We start from the raw sequence: 11568 nt of genomic DNA, 5'->3' as shown, positions 1-11568 counted from the left end.
CGCCGGAAAGGTCGGGAACCCCTTCCAGACATAGCAGGGGAATCGACACTCCTGTCGCGATCACGAGGGGAGAAGGAGCTCAAATGAAGTGGTTCCGGGAACCTCGGTGTTCCTTTCGAGTGAGACCGGTATGTCGGGGAATTTTGAGATTGCATCAAGGGTGCCAAGTACCGTTTCGCACTTCAAGACAGAACGTGGGACTTCTCTTGAGTCGCTGTAGCGGGCAAGGGCCTCATCTAGCGCTGATGGTGGAACCACGTGGATTTTCTCGAGTTTCGGTGGGATTCTCGAGTTACGGTGTCGAATTCAGGCTTCCAATTGTATTGGCCCAGGGAAGTCCAATCTTCCATTCGATTTGCGAGGGAGAGCTGGCGATTGCGCTCTAGTAACTGCAGTGCAAAATAGACCTCATCTAGGCTTGTGTCCAGGACCGAATTTTCCTCTCCAGGTGCGACAGGAACTCGGGGTTGCATTCCAGACTCACACGGGGAGTCAGGCCTCGTCTCGAGGGGAAGCAAAGGACTCCGCTCTCCCTTCAAGTCCTGACAGGTATCTCTTGGAGCCAACTGAGAGGCCTAAAGAGAGTCAAGCCTCCTGTGGAGTCTGGAGAGAGGACTCGGTTTTGCTCTCCATGCCAGGCAGGAAAGAAGTCTCTCATCTCGTGATGACGGGGGCGTATCGTGGGTTTTCTCGAGCTGCGGTGCCTGAATGGGGTTTCCGAAGAGGTACGACGGGGAGCTCAGGGAGACTCTCTTCAGGTGTCAGGGAAGTCAGGTCTCCATGCGCATGGGAATGGGGAGCGGGTCTTTGCTCTCGAGTCATGGTAGGGGAATCGGGCCTCAAGACGCGCCGAAGGACTCTCAAGGTCTTTCTCGGGTCGCAGCAGGAAACCCTGTGTTCCCTCGACTTGTGCCGGTGACCTCAGGTAGATTCTCAAGGTGCCTCTGAGAATTCAGGGATACTGTGGAGTTGGGAGGGGCCTCTCGCGACTCATCTGGGTTTGGTGCAATGGAAGAGGGCCTCATCTCGAGTTGAGGCAGGAACCTCAGGTTTCCTCTCCATTTCTGACTCGGATGGCAGGGTCCCTGAAGAGTTGGGACAGGAGAGTCAGGCCTCGTCTTGTGTGGAGGAAACGAACTCTGCTTGCCTATCGAGTTGTTCATGGGGTGACATTCCACTTGTCGAGCTGTGTGTAGAACCTGCGTGTTTTTCTGTACGATGCACGGGAGTTTTAGTAACCCTTCTGTTGTGCCTTCATCCACAGGGTTGCCTTCGAAGTGGTGTCCGGGCATCGGGTTCTTATCCAGAGTGGACCGAACAATCGGGGTCTTTTGGCATGTGGCACCACCCACGAGGCTACGTCTCGAATTTCCTCCTGAGAAAGGCCTCATCCTTAGGTGCGCCGGGATGGGCGGGAACTCCTTCCAGGCAAAGCAGGGGAATTTACCCTCCTGTCGTGATCAGGAGGGGAGAAAGTGATCAGATGAAGTGGTGCCGGGAACTTCGGTGTTACCCTCGGTGAGAACGGTGTGTCGGGGAACTTTTGGGGTTACATCAAGGGTGAAAAGTAGCATTTCGCACTTCAAGACGGAACGTGGGACTTCACTTGAGACGCTGTAGCGGGCCAGGGCCTCATCTTGGGATGACGAGTGAACCACGTGGTTTTTCTCGCATTGCGGCGGGAGTCTCGAGTTTCGACGGGGGATTCAGATTTCCTCCTGTGTTGGCCCATGGAAGTCCAATCTTTCATTCGAGTTTCGAGGGTGAGCTGGGATCCCACTCGAGTCACTGCGGGGCAAAATAGACCATATCTAGGCTTGTGTCCAGGACCGAATATTCCTCTCCAGGGGTGACAGGGATCTCGGGGTGGCATTCCAGACTCACCCGGGAAGTCCGGCCTTGTTTCTAGGGGAAGCAAAGTACTCCTGTTTCCTCTCGAGTCGCGACGGGTACCTATTGAGCGCACTGAGTAGCCTTAGAGAGTCAAGCCTCCCGTGGAGTTTGGAGAGACGATTCGGGATTGCCCTCCAGGCCATGCAGTTAATGATGGCCCTCATCTCACTATAACGGGGGCGTCTTGTGGGTTTTCTCGAGCTGCGGCGCCAGTGTGGGGTTTCTCACGAGGTACGACGGGGACCTCAGGGAGCCTCTCGTGAGGTGCCAGGGAAGTTAAGTCTCCATGTGCATGGGTACTGGGAGCGCTTCATTGCTCTTGAGACATGGTAGGGGAATCGGGCCTCAAGATGCATCAAAGAAGGACTATCCAATCTTTCTCGGGTTGCGGCAGGAAACCCTGGGTTCCATCAACTTGTGCCGGAGATCTCAGGGAGCTTGTCAGGGTGCCTCTGAGAAGTCAGGGACACTGTGGGTTGGAGGGACCTCTCGGGACTCCAGTGGTTTTGGTGCTATGGAAGAGGGCCTCATCTTGAGTTGAGGCAGGAACCTCAGGGTTCCTCTCCATTTCTGATTCGGATTGAAGGGTCCCAGCAGATTTGGGACAGGAGAGTCAGGCCTCGTCCTGTGTGGAGAATGGAACTCAGCTTGCCTCTCGAGTTGTGCACGGGGTGACAGACCACGTGTCGAGCTGTGTGTGGAACCTGTAGGTTTTTCCGGACGGTGCACGGGTATGTCTGTGCCCCTTCGTGTTGTGCCTTCATCCACAGGGTTGCCTTCTAAGGGGTGTCCAGGCATCGGGTTCTTATCAACAGCGGGCCGGGCAATCGGAGTCTTTCGGCATGTGGCACCACCCACGAGGCTACGTCTCGAACTTCCTCGTGAGACCGGCATCATCCTGAGGTGCGCCGTTAAGGTCGGGAAACCCTTGCAGACAAAGCAGGGGAATCGACCCTCCTGTCGTGATCAGGAGGGGAGAAGGCGTTCAAAAGAAATGGTGCCGGGAACTTCGGTGTTCCCCTCAAGTGAGACCGGTATGTTGGGGAACTTTTGGGGTCGCATCAAGGGTGCCAAGTACTGTTTCGCACTTCAAGATGGAACGTGGGACTACTCTTGAGACGCTGTAGCGGGAAAGTGCCTCATATTGCGATGATGGGGCAACCACTTGGTTTTTCTCGAGTTACGGCGGGATTCTCGAGTTACGACGGGGATTTCAGGCTTCCTCTTGTGTTGTCCCAGGGAAGTCCAATCTTCAATTCGAGTTGCGAGGGAGAGCTGGGGATTGCGCACGAGTCACTGTAGGGAAAAAGAGACCTCATCTTGGCTTGTGTCCAGGATCTAATGTTCCTCTCCAGGGGCTACAGGGATCTCGGGGTTGCATTCCAGACTCACCCGGGGAGTCAGGCCTCGTCTCGAGGGGAAGCAAATGACTCCACTCTCCTCTCGAGTCGCGACGGATATCTCTTGGAGCCCACTGAGTGGCCTACAGGGAGCCAAGCTTCCTGTGGATTTTGGAGAGAGGACTCGGTATTGCTCTCCAGGCCATGCAGAAAAAGAAGGCCCTCATCTCGCGATGACAGGGGCATCTCGTGGGTTTTCTCGAGCTGAGGCACAAGTGTGGTGTTTCCCACGTGGTAAGGCTGGGAGCTCAGGGAGCATCTTGTGCGGCGCCAGGGAAGTCAGGTCTCCATGCGCGTGGCGAGGGGGAGTGCGTCATTGCTCTCTTGTCATGATAGGGGATTTGGACCTCAAGACGCATTGAAGAAGGACTCTCAAGGTCTTTCTCAGGTTGTGGCAGGAAACCATGGGTTCCCTCGACTCATGCATGTTACGTCAGGGAGCTTCTCAGGTGCCTCTGTGAAATCAGGGATACTGTGGAGTTGGGAGTGACCTCTCGGAATTCCACTGAGTTTGGTGAAATGGAAAAAGGCATCATCTTTAGATAAAGCAGGAACATCAGGTTTCCTCTTCATTTCTGCCTCGGATCGCATGTTCCTGCAGAGTTGGGAGAGGAGAGTCAGGACTCATCTTGTGTGGAGGAATGGAAATCCGCTTGCATCTCGAGTTGTTCACGGGGTGACAGGCCTCTTGTAGAGCTGTATGTGGAACCTGTGGGTTTTTCTGGACGATGCACAGGGGTGTCAGTGCCCCTTTTTTTGTACCTTCATCCACAGGGTTGTCTTCAAAGAGGTGTCTGGTCATCGGGTTCTTCTCAAGAGTGTACTGGGAAATCGGGGTCTTTCGGCATGTGGCACCCCCCACGAGGCCACGTCTCGAAATTTCCCATGAGTCCGGCTTCATCCTGAGGTGCGCCGTGAATGTCGGGAACCCCTTTAAGTCAAAGCAGGGGAATCGACCCTCTTGTCGCTATCAGGAGGGGAGAAGGGGCTCAAAAGAAGTGGTGCCGGGAACCTCGGTGTTCCCCTCAAATGAAACCGGTGTGTCGGGGAACATTTGGGGTCGCATTAAGGGTGCCAAGTAACGTTTCGCACTTCAACACGGAACGTGGGACTTCTCTTGAGACGCTGTAGTGAGCACGGGCCCCATCTTGTGATGACGGGGGAACCACGTGGTTTTTCTCGAGTTGCGGCAGGGAATTCAGGCTTCCTCTTGTGTTGGCCCAGGGAAGTCCAAATTTCCATACGAGTTGAGAGCTAGAGCTGGGGGTTGGTTCGAGTTATTGCAGGGCAAAAGAGACCTCATCTAGGCTTGTGTCTAGGACCTAATGTTCCTTTCAAGGGGCAACAGGGATCTCGGAGTTGCATTCCAGATCCTCCCGAGGAGTCAGGCCTCTTCAAGAGGGTAATGAATGGACTCCCCTCTCCTCTTGAGTCGCGATGGGTATCTCTTAGAGCCCATTGTGTGGCCTAAAGGGAGTCAAGACTCCTGTGGAGATTGGAGAGAGGACTCGGGATTGCTCTCCAGGCCATGCAGGAAAAGAAGGCCCGCATATCGTGATGACAGGGGCGTCTTGTGCATTTTCTCGAGGTGCAGTGCCAGGATGGGGTTTCTCACAAGATACGACGGGGAGCTCAGGGAGTCTCTCGTGTGGTGACAGGAAAGTCAGGTCTCCATGCACGTGTGGAGGGGGAGCGCGTCATTGCTCTCGAGTCATGGTAGGGGCATCGGGCCTCAAGAGGCGTTGAAGAACGACTCTCAAGGTCTATCTCCGGTTGCGGCAGGAAACCCTGGTTTTTCTCGACTTGTGCCGGTGACCTCAGGGAGCTTAACATGGTGCCTCTGAGAAGTCAGGGATTCTGTGGAGTTGGGAGGGGCCACTCGGGACACCACTGGGTGTGGTATAATGCAAGAGGGCCTCATCTCGTGTTGAGGAAGGAACCTCAGGGTTCCTCTCCATTTCAGACTCCGATCTCAGGATTCCTGCAGAGTTGGGACAGGAGAGTCAGGCCTCGTATTCTGTGGAGAAATGAAACTTAGCTTGCCTCTCGAGTTGTTCACGAGGTAACAGATCACTTGTCGAGCTGTATGTGGAACCTGCAGAATTTTCCAAAAGATGCATGGGTGTGCAGGGCCCCTCCTTATTGTGCCTTCATCCAACGGGATACATTCGAAGAAGTGTACGAGCATCGGGTTCTTATTAATAGCGGACCAGGAAATGGGGTCTTTCCGCATGTGGCACCACCCACGAAGCAACATCTCCAATTTCCTCGTGAGACCGGCCTCATTCTGAGGTGCGCTGGGAAGATCGGTAACACCTTCCAGACAAAGCAGAAGAATCGACACTCCTGTTGCAATCAGGAGGGGAAAAGGGGCTCAAATGATGTGGTGTGGGGAACATGGGTGTTCCCCTCGAGTGAGGCATATACGTTGGGGAACTTTGCGGGTGCCATCATGGGTGCAGAGTACCATTTTGCACTTCAGTAGGTACGTGGGACTTCTTTTGAGACGCTGTGGCGGGCAAGGGGCTCATGCTGCGAAGACGATGGAACCACGTGGTTTTTCTCGAGTTGCGGCGGCATTCTCGAGTTACGAAGGGGATCTCAGCCTTCCCCTTGGGTTGGCCCTGGGAAGCCCAATCTTCCCTTTGGGTTGCGAGGGAAAGCTGGGGGTTGCGCTCGAGTCACTGCAGGGCCGAAGAGACCTCACCTAGGCGTGTGTCCGGAACCTAATTTTCCTCTCCAGGGAAGGCAGGGATCTCGGGGTTGCATTCCAGGCTCCCCCGGGGAGTCAGGCCTCGTCTCGAGGGGAAGCCAAGGACTCCGCTCTCCTCTCGAGTCGCGACGCGGGTCTCTTGGAGTCCCATGAGCGGCCTCAAGGGAGTCCAGCCTCCTCTTCCGTTTGGAGAGAGGACCCGGGATTGCTCTCCAGGCCATGCAGGAAAAGAAGGCCCTCAGCTCGCGAGGACGGGGGCGTCTCAGGGGTTTCCTCGAGCTGCGGCGCCCGTGGGGGTTTTCTCCCGAGGCACGACGAGGATCTCAGGGAGCCTCTCGAGCGGCGCCAGGGAAGTCAGGTCTCCATGCGCGTGGCGAGGGGGAGCGCGTCCTGGCTCTCGAGTCACGGGAGGGGACTAGGGCCTCGAGACGCATTGAAGAAGGACTCTCGAGGTCTTTCTCGGGGGGCGGCGGGAAACCCTCGTTTCCCTCGCCTTCTGCCGGGGACCTTAGGGAACTTGCCAGGGTGCCTCTGAGAGGCGAGGGATCCTGTGGAGGTGGCGGGGCCCCTCGGGACTCCGCTGGGTCTGGCGCAACGGAAGAGGGCCTCACCTCGAGGGGAGGCAGGAACCTCAGGCTTCCTCTCCGTTTCGGACTCCGACCGCAGGGTCCCTGCAGAGTTGGGACAGGAGAGTCAGGCCTCGTCTTGTCTGAGGAAGGGAACCCCGCTGGCCTCTCGAGTTGCTCAGGGGGTCTCAGGCCCCCCGTCGAGCTGTGTGTGGAACCCGCGGGTCTTTGCGGACGATGCACGGGGGTGGCAGTGCCCCTTCGTGTTTTGCCTTCACCCACAGGGTTGCCTTCGAAGAGGCGTCCGGGCCTCGGGTCCTTCTCAAGAGCGGACCGGGGAATCGGGGGCGTTCGGCATGTGGCCCCACCCACGTGCCTCGTCTCGAATTTCCTCATGAGACCGGCCTCATCCTGAGGTGCGCCGGGAAGGCCGGGAATCCCTTCCAGACCACGCAGGGGAATCGCCTCTTCTGTCGCGATCAGGAGGGGAGAAGGGGCTCAGAGGAAGCGGTGCCGGGACCCTCGGTGTTCCCCTCGGGGGAACCCGGCGTGTTGGGGGACTTTTGGGGGTCGCAGGAAGGCTGTCAGGGACCGTTTCGCCTTGCAGGGCGGAAGAGGGGACTTCCCTTCAGACGCCGTGGCAGGCAAGGGCCTCATCTTGCCAAGAGGTGGGAACCACGTGGTTTTTCTCGAGTTGCGGCGGCATTCTCGAGTTACGACTGGCATCTCAGCCTTCCCCTTGGGTTGGCCCCTGGAAGCCCAAACTTCCCCTCGGGTTGCGAGGGAGAGCAGGGGGTTGCGCTCGAGTCACTGCAGGGCCGAAGAGACCTCACCTAGGCGTGTGTCCGGGACCTAATATTCCTCTCCAGGGAAGGCAGGGATCTCGGGGTTGCATTCCAGGCTCCCCCGGGGAGTCAGGCCTCGTCTCGAGGGGAAGCCAAGGACTCCGCTCTCCTCTCGAGTCGCGACGCGGGTCTCTTGGAGCCCCCTGAGCAGCTTCAAGGGAGTCCAGCCTTCTCTTCCGTTTGGAGAGAGGACCCGGGATTGCTCTCCAGGCCATGCAGGAAAAGAAGGCCCTCAGCTCGCGAGGAAGGGGGCGTCTCAGGGGTTTCCTCGAGCTGCGGCGCCCGTGGGGGTTTTCTCCCGAGGCACGATGAGGATCTCAGGGAGCCTCTCGTGCGGCGCCAGGGAAGTCAGGTCTCCATGCGCGTGGCGAGGGGGAGCGCGTCCTGGCTCTCGAGTCACGGGAGGGGACTAGGGCCTCGAGACGCGTTGAAGAAGGACTCTCGAGGTCTTTCTCGGGGGGCGGCGGGAAACCCTCGTTTCCCTCGCCTTCTGCCGGGGACCTTAGGGAACTTGCCAGGGTGCCTCTGAGAGGCGAGGGATCCTGTGGAGGTGGCGGGGCCCCTCGGGACTCCGCTGGGTCTGGCGCAACGGAAGAGGGCCTCACCTCGAGGGGAGGCAGGAACCTCAGGCTTCCTCTCCGTTTCGGACTCCGACCGCAGGGTCCCTGCAGAGTTGGGACAGGAGAGTCAGGCCTCGTCTTGTCTGAGGAAGGGAACCCCGCTGGCCTCTCGAGTTGCTCAGGGGGTCTCAGGCCCCTCGTCGAGCTGTGTGTGGAACCCGCGGGTCTTTGCGGACGATGCACGGGGGTGCAGTGCCCCTTCGTGTTGTGCCTTCACCCACAGGGTTGCCTTCGAAGAGGGGTCCGGGCCTCGGGTCCTTCTCAAGAGCGGACCGGGGAATCGGGGGCGTTCGGCATGTGGCCCCACCCACGTGGCTCGTCTCGAATTTCCTCGTGAGACCGGCCTCATCCTTAGGTGCCCCGGGAAGGCCTGGAACCCCTTCCAGACCACGCAGGGGAATCGACTCTCCTTTCGCGATCAGGAGGGGAGAAGGGGCTCAGAGGAAGCGGTGCCGGGACCCTCGGTGTTCCCCTCGAGGGAACCCGGCGTGTCGGGGAACTTTTGGGGGTCGCATGAAGGCTGGCAGGATCCTTTCCGCCCTTCAGGGCGGAAGAGGGGACTTCCCTTGAGACGCCGTCGCGGGCAAGGGTCTCATCTTGCCAAGAGGTGGGAACCACGTGGTTTTTCTCGAGTTGCGGCGGGATTCTCGAGTTACAATGGGGATCTCAGCCTTCCTCTTGGGTTGGCCCTGGGAAGCCCAATCTTCCCCTCGAGTTGCAAGGGAAATCTGGGGGTTGCGCTCGAGTCACTGCAGGGCCGAAGAGACCTCACCTAGGCGTGTGTCCAGGACCTACTATTCCTCTCCAGGGAAAGCAGGCATCTCGGGGTTGCATTCCAGGCTCCCCCGGGGAGTCAGACCTCGTCTCGAGGGGAAGCCAAGGACTCCGCTCTCCTCTCGAGTCGCGACAAGGATCTGTTGGAGCCCCCTGAGCGGCCTCAACGGAGTCCAGCCTGCTCTTCTGTTTGGAGAGAGGACTCGTGATTGGTCTCCAGGACATGCAGGAATATAAGGCCCTCATCTCGCGATGACCGGGGTGTCTCATGTGTTTCCTCGAGCTGCCGCGGCAGTGTGGGTTTCCTCACGAGGTACGATGAGGATCTCAGGGAGCCTCTCGTGCAGTGCCAGGTTAGTCAGGTCTCCATGCGCGTGAAGAGGGGGCGCGTGTCATGGCTCTCGAGTCATGGTAGGGGAATCGCGACTCAACACATTTTGAAGCACTCTCGAGGTCTTTCTCGAGTCATAGCAGAAAACCCAGGGTTCCCTCGACTTGTGCCTGTGACCTCAGGGAGCTTCTCATTGTGCCTCTGAGAACTCAGGGATACTGTGGAGTTGGTATGGGCCTCTCGGGACTCCACTGGGTGTGGTGCAATGGAAGAGGGCCTCATCTCGAGTGGACGCAGGAACCTCAGGCTTCCTCTCCGTTTCTGACTCGGATCCCATGGTCCCTGTAGAGTAGGGACAAGAGAGTCACACCTAGTCTTCTGTTGAGGAATGGACCTTCGTTTGCCTTTCGAGTTGTTTACAGGGTGACAGGCCACTTGTCGAAATGTCTGTGGGACCTGCGGGTTTTTCTGGACGATGCACGTGGGTGTCAGTGCCCCTTCGTGTTGTGCCTTCATCCACAGGTTTTCCTTCAAAGAGGTGTGCTGGCATCGGGTTCTTTTCAAGAATGGACCGTGAAATTGGGGTCTTTCAGCATGTGGCACCACCCACGAGGCTACGTCTCGAACTTCCTCATGAGACCGGCCTCATCCTGAGGTGTGCCCGGAAGGTCGGGAACCCCTTGCAGACAGAGAAGGGGAGTCGACCCTCCTGTCGCAATCAGGAGAGGAGAAGGGGTCAGATGAAGTGGTGCCAGGAACCTCGGTGTTCCCCTTGAGTGAGTCTGGTATGTCGCGGAACTTTTGGGGTCGCATCAAGGGTGCCAAGTACCGTTTCACACTTCAGGATGGAACGTGGGACTTCTCTTGAGATGCTGTAGCGGACAAAGGGACTCATCTTGCGATGACGAGGGAAGCACGTGGATTTTCTCGAGTTTCGGTGGGATTCTCGAGTTACGACGGGGAATTCAGGCTTCCTCTTGTGTTGGCCCAGGAAGTCTAATCTTCCATTCGAGTTGCTAGGGAGTGCTGTGGATTGTGCTCCATTCACTGAAGGGCAAACTAGACCTCATCTAGGCTTATATCCAGGACTTAATGTTCCTCTCCATACGCGACAGGGATTTGGGGTTGCATTCCATACTCACTCGGGGAGTCATGCCTCATCTCGAGGGGAAGAAAAGGACTCCACTCTCTTCTCGAGCCGCGACAGGTATCTCTTGGAGCCCACTGAGTGGTCTTTGCTCTGTAGGAGAGCTCTAGTGTACATAAGCCTGTACATAAGTGAACACAGACACTCTGTGTGCATGTTGCTGCGTACCCAAAATAGGGCCACAAGGAGCCTCATGCTCTCCATGCAGCGCGGAAACTGTGCAGCCACGCAGCAGCTGAAGAATCCAACCAATTGCTCTTTTCTTACCTCTGACAGAGCTCACATTGCCGTAGCCCTTGGCAGTTTGGAAACACTGGACCCTAACCCCTCTCAAAGTAGGCCTGGGTTCTAGTTCGAATAGAAAGTCAATAGCGGAGCTGAGGACAGGAACGCGGCAGTCATTTATCACACGCTCCTGCAGCCTGCTACTACAGGGACACTAACGCTAGAAGCTAGGAATGTCTTTGCAAGGTGCGCAAAGGACAAGGGAGAACCTCGACCCTGACTCTAGTATTTCAGTCCCCTGAGCAGATCTGAGGTTCTCCCGCTGTAGAAGCTAACCCATTCCTTTCAAATACAGGCTTCCTAACACAGGGCCAGTTGGCTGCTTGCTCTTCCACGAAGCAGGCTTCCTTAACTTGCAAACTGCGAATTCCGCTTAACAGCCTGGAGGAAAAATCGCTTCTTGGAAGATTTTTTTCAGAGGCTGTATCCCCGGAGCTGGGGCCAAGCTAGGGGACCCATACTGGCAAGGGAAGGCAAAACCACATCCAATGTCTTTGCTCTGGAGGACAGCTTTGGTGAGCCTAAGTCTTTCAGGAATATTTCTGGCTCCAACAGAGTCAAATTCTGTGTGTGAAGCTGCACAGCCAAAATAGGGGAACAGAGAGCCTGATTCTCTCTGTGTAGCTTTGAAGCTGTCATTCAAACAACAGCTTGAGAATCCATACAATGCTCTCCCTTACTGCTAAGAGAATTCTCATTGCTGTCGTCCTTGACAGTTTGTAGAAATCCGCACCCTAACCCTGATCCAAGTAGGCCTGGGTCCTAGCTCGGAACAACAGGCAACGGCGGAGCTGAGGCCAGTAAGGCACAAGTGAGGTCTCACACACTCTTGCAGCCTGATCGTCCAGGAGCAGTAAGGCCTCTTTTTCCCTGCAGGAGGCTCGCTTGCCTTGCCTCCTGTGAACTGCATTTCCCAGCCTGGGCGCAAAGCTGTTCCTGGAGATTTTTTCTCAGGGGCTGTTTCCCTGGAGCTGGGTCGGACCTCGGGGGCCCA

The sequence above is a fragment of the Bubalus kerabau genome, unplaced genomic scaffold (genome assembly GCF_029407905.1).
Source record: "Bubalus kerabau isolate K-KA32 ecotype Philippines breed swamp buffalo unplaced genomic scaffold, PCC_UOA_SB_1v2 scaffold_30, whole genome shotgun sequence".
In the NCBI taxonomy this organism is placed as follows: Eukaryota; Metazoa; Chordata; class Mammalia; order Artiodactyla; family Bovidae; genus Bubalus; species Bubalus kerabau.
This window is presented reverse-complemented; position numbering follows the sequence as displayed.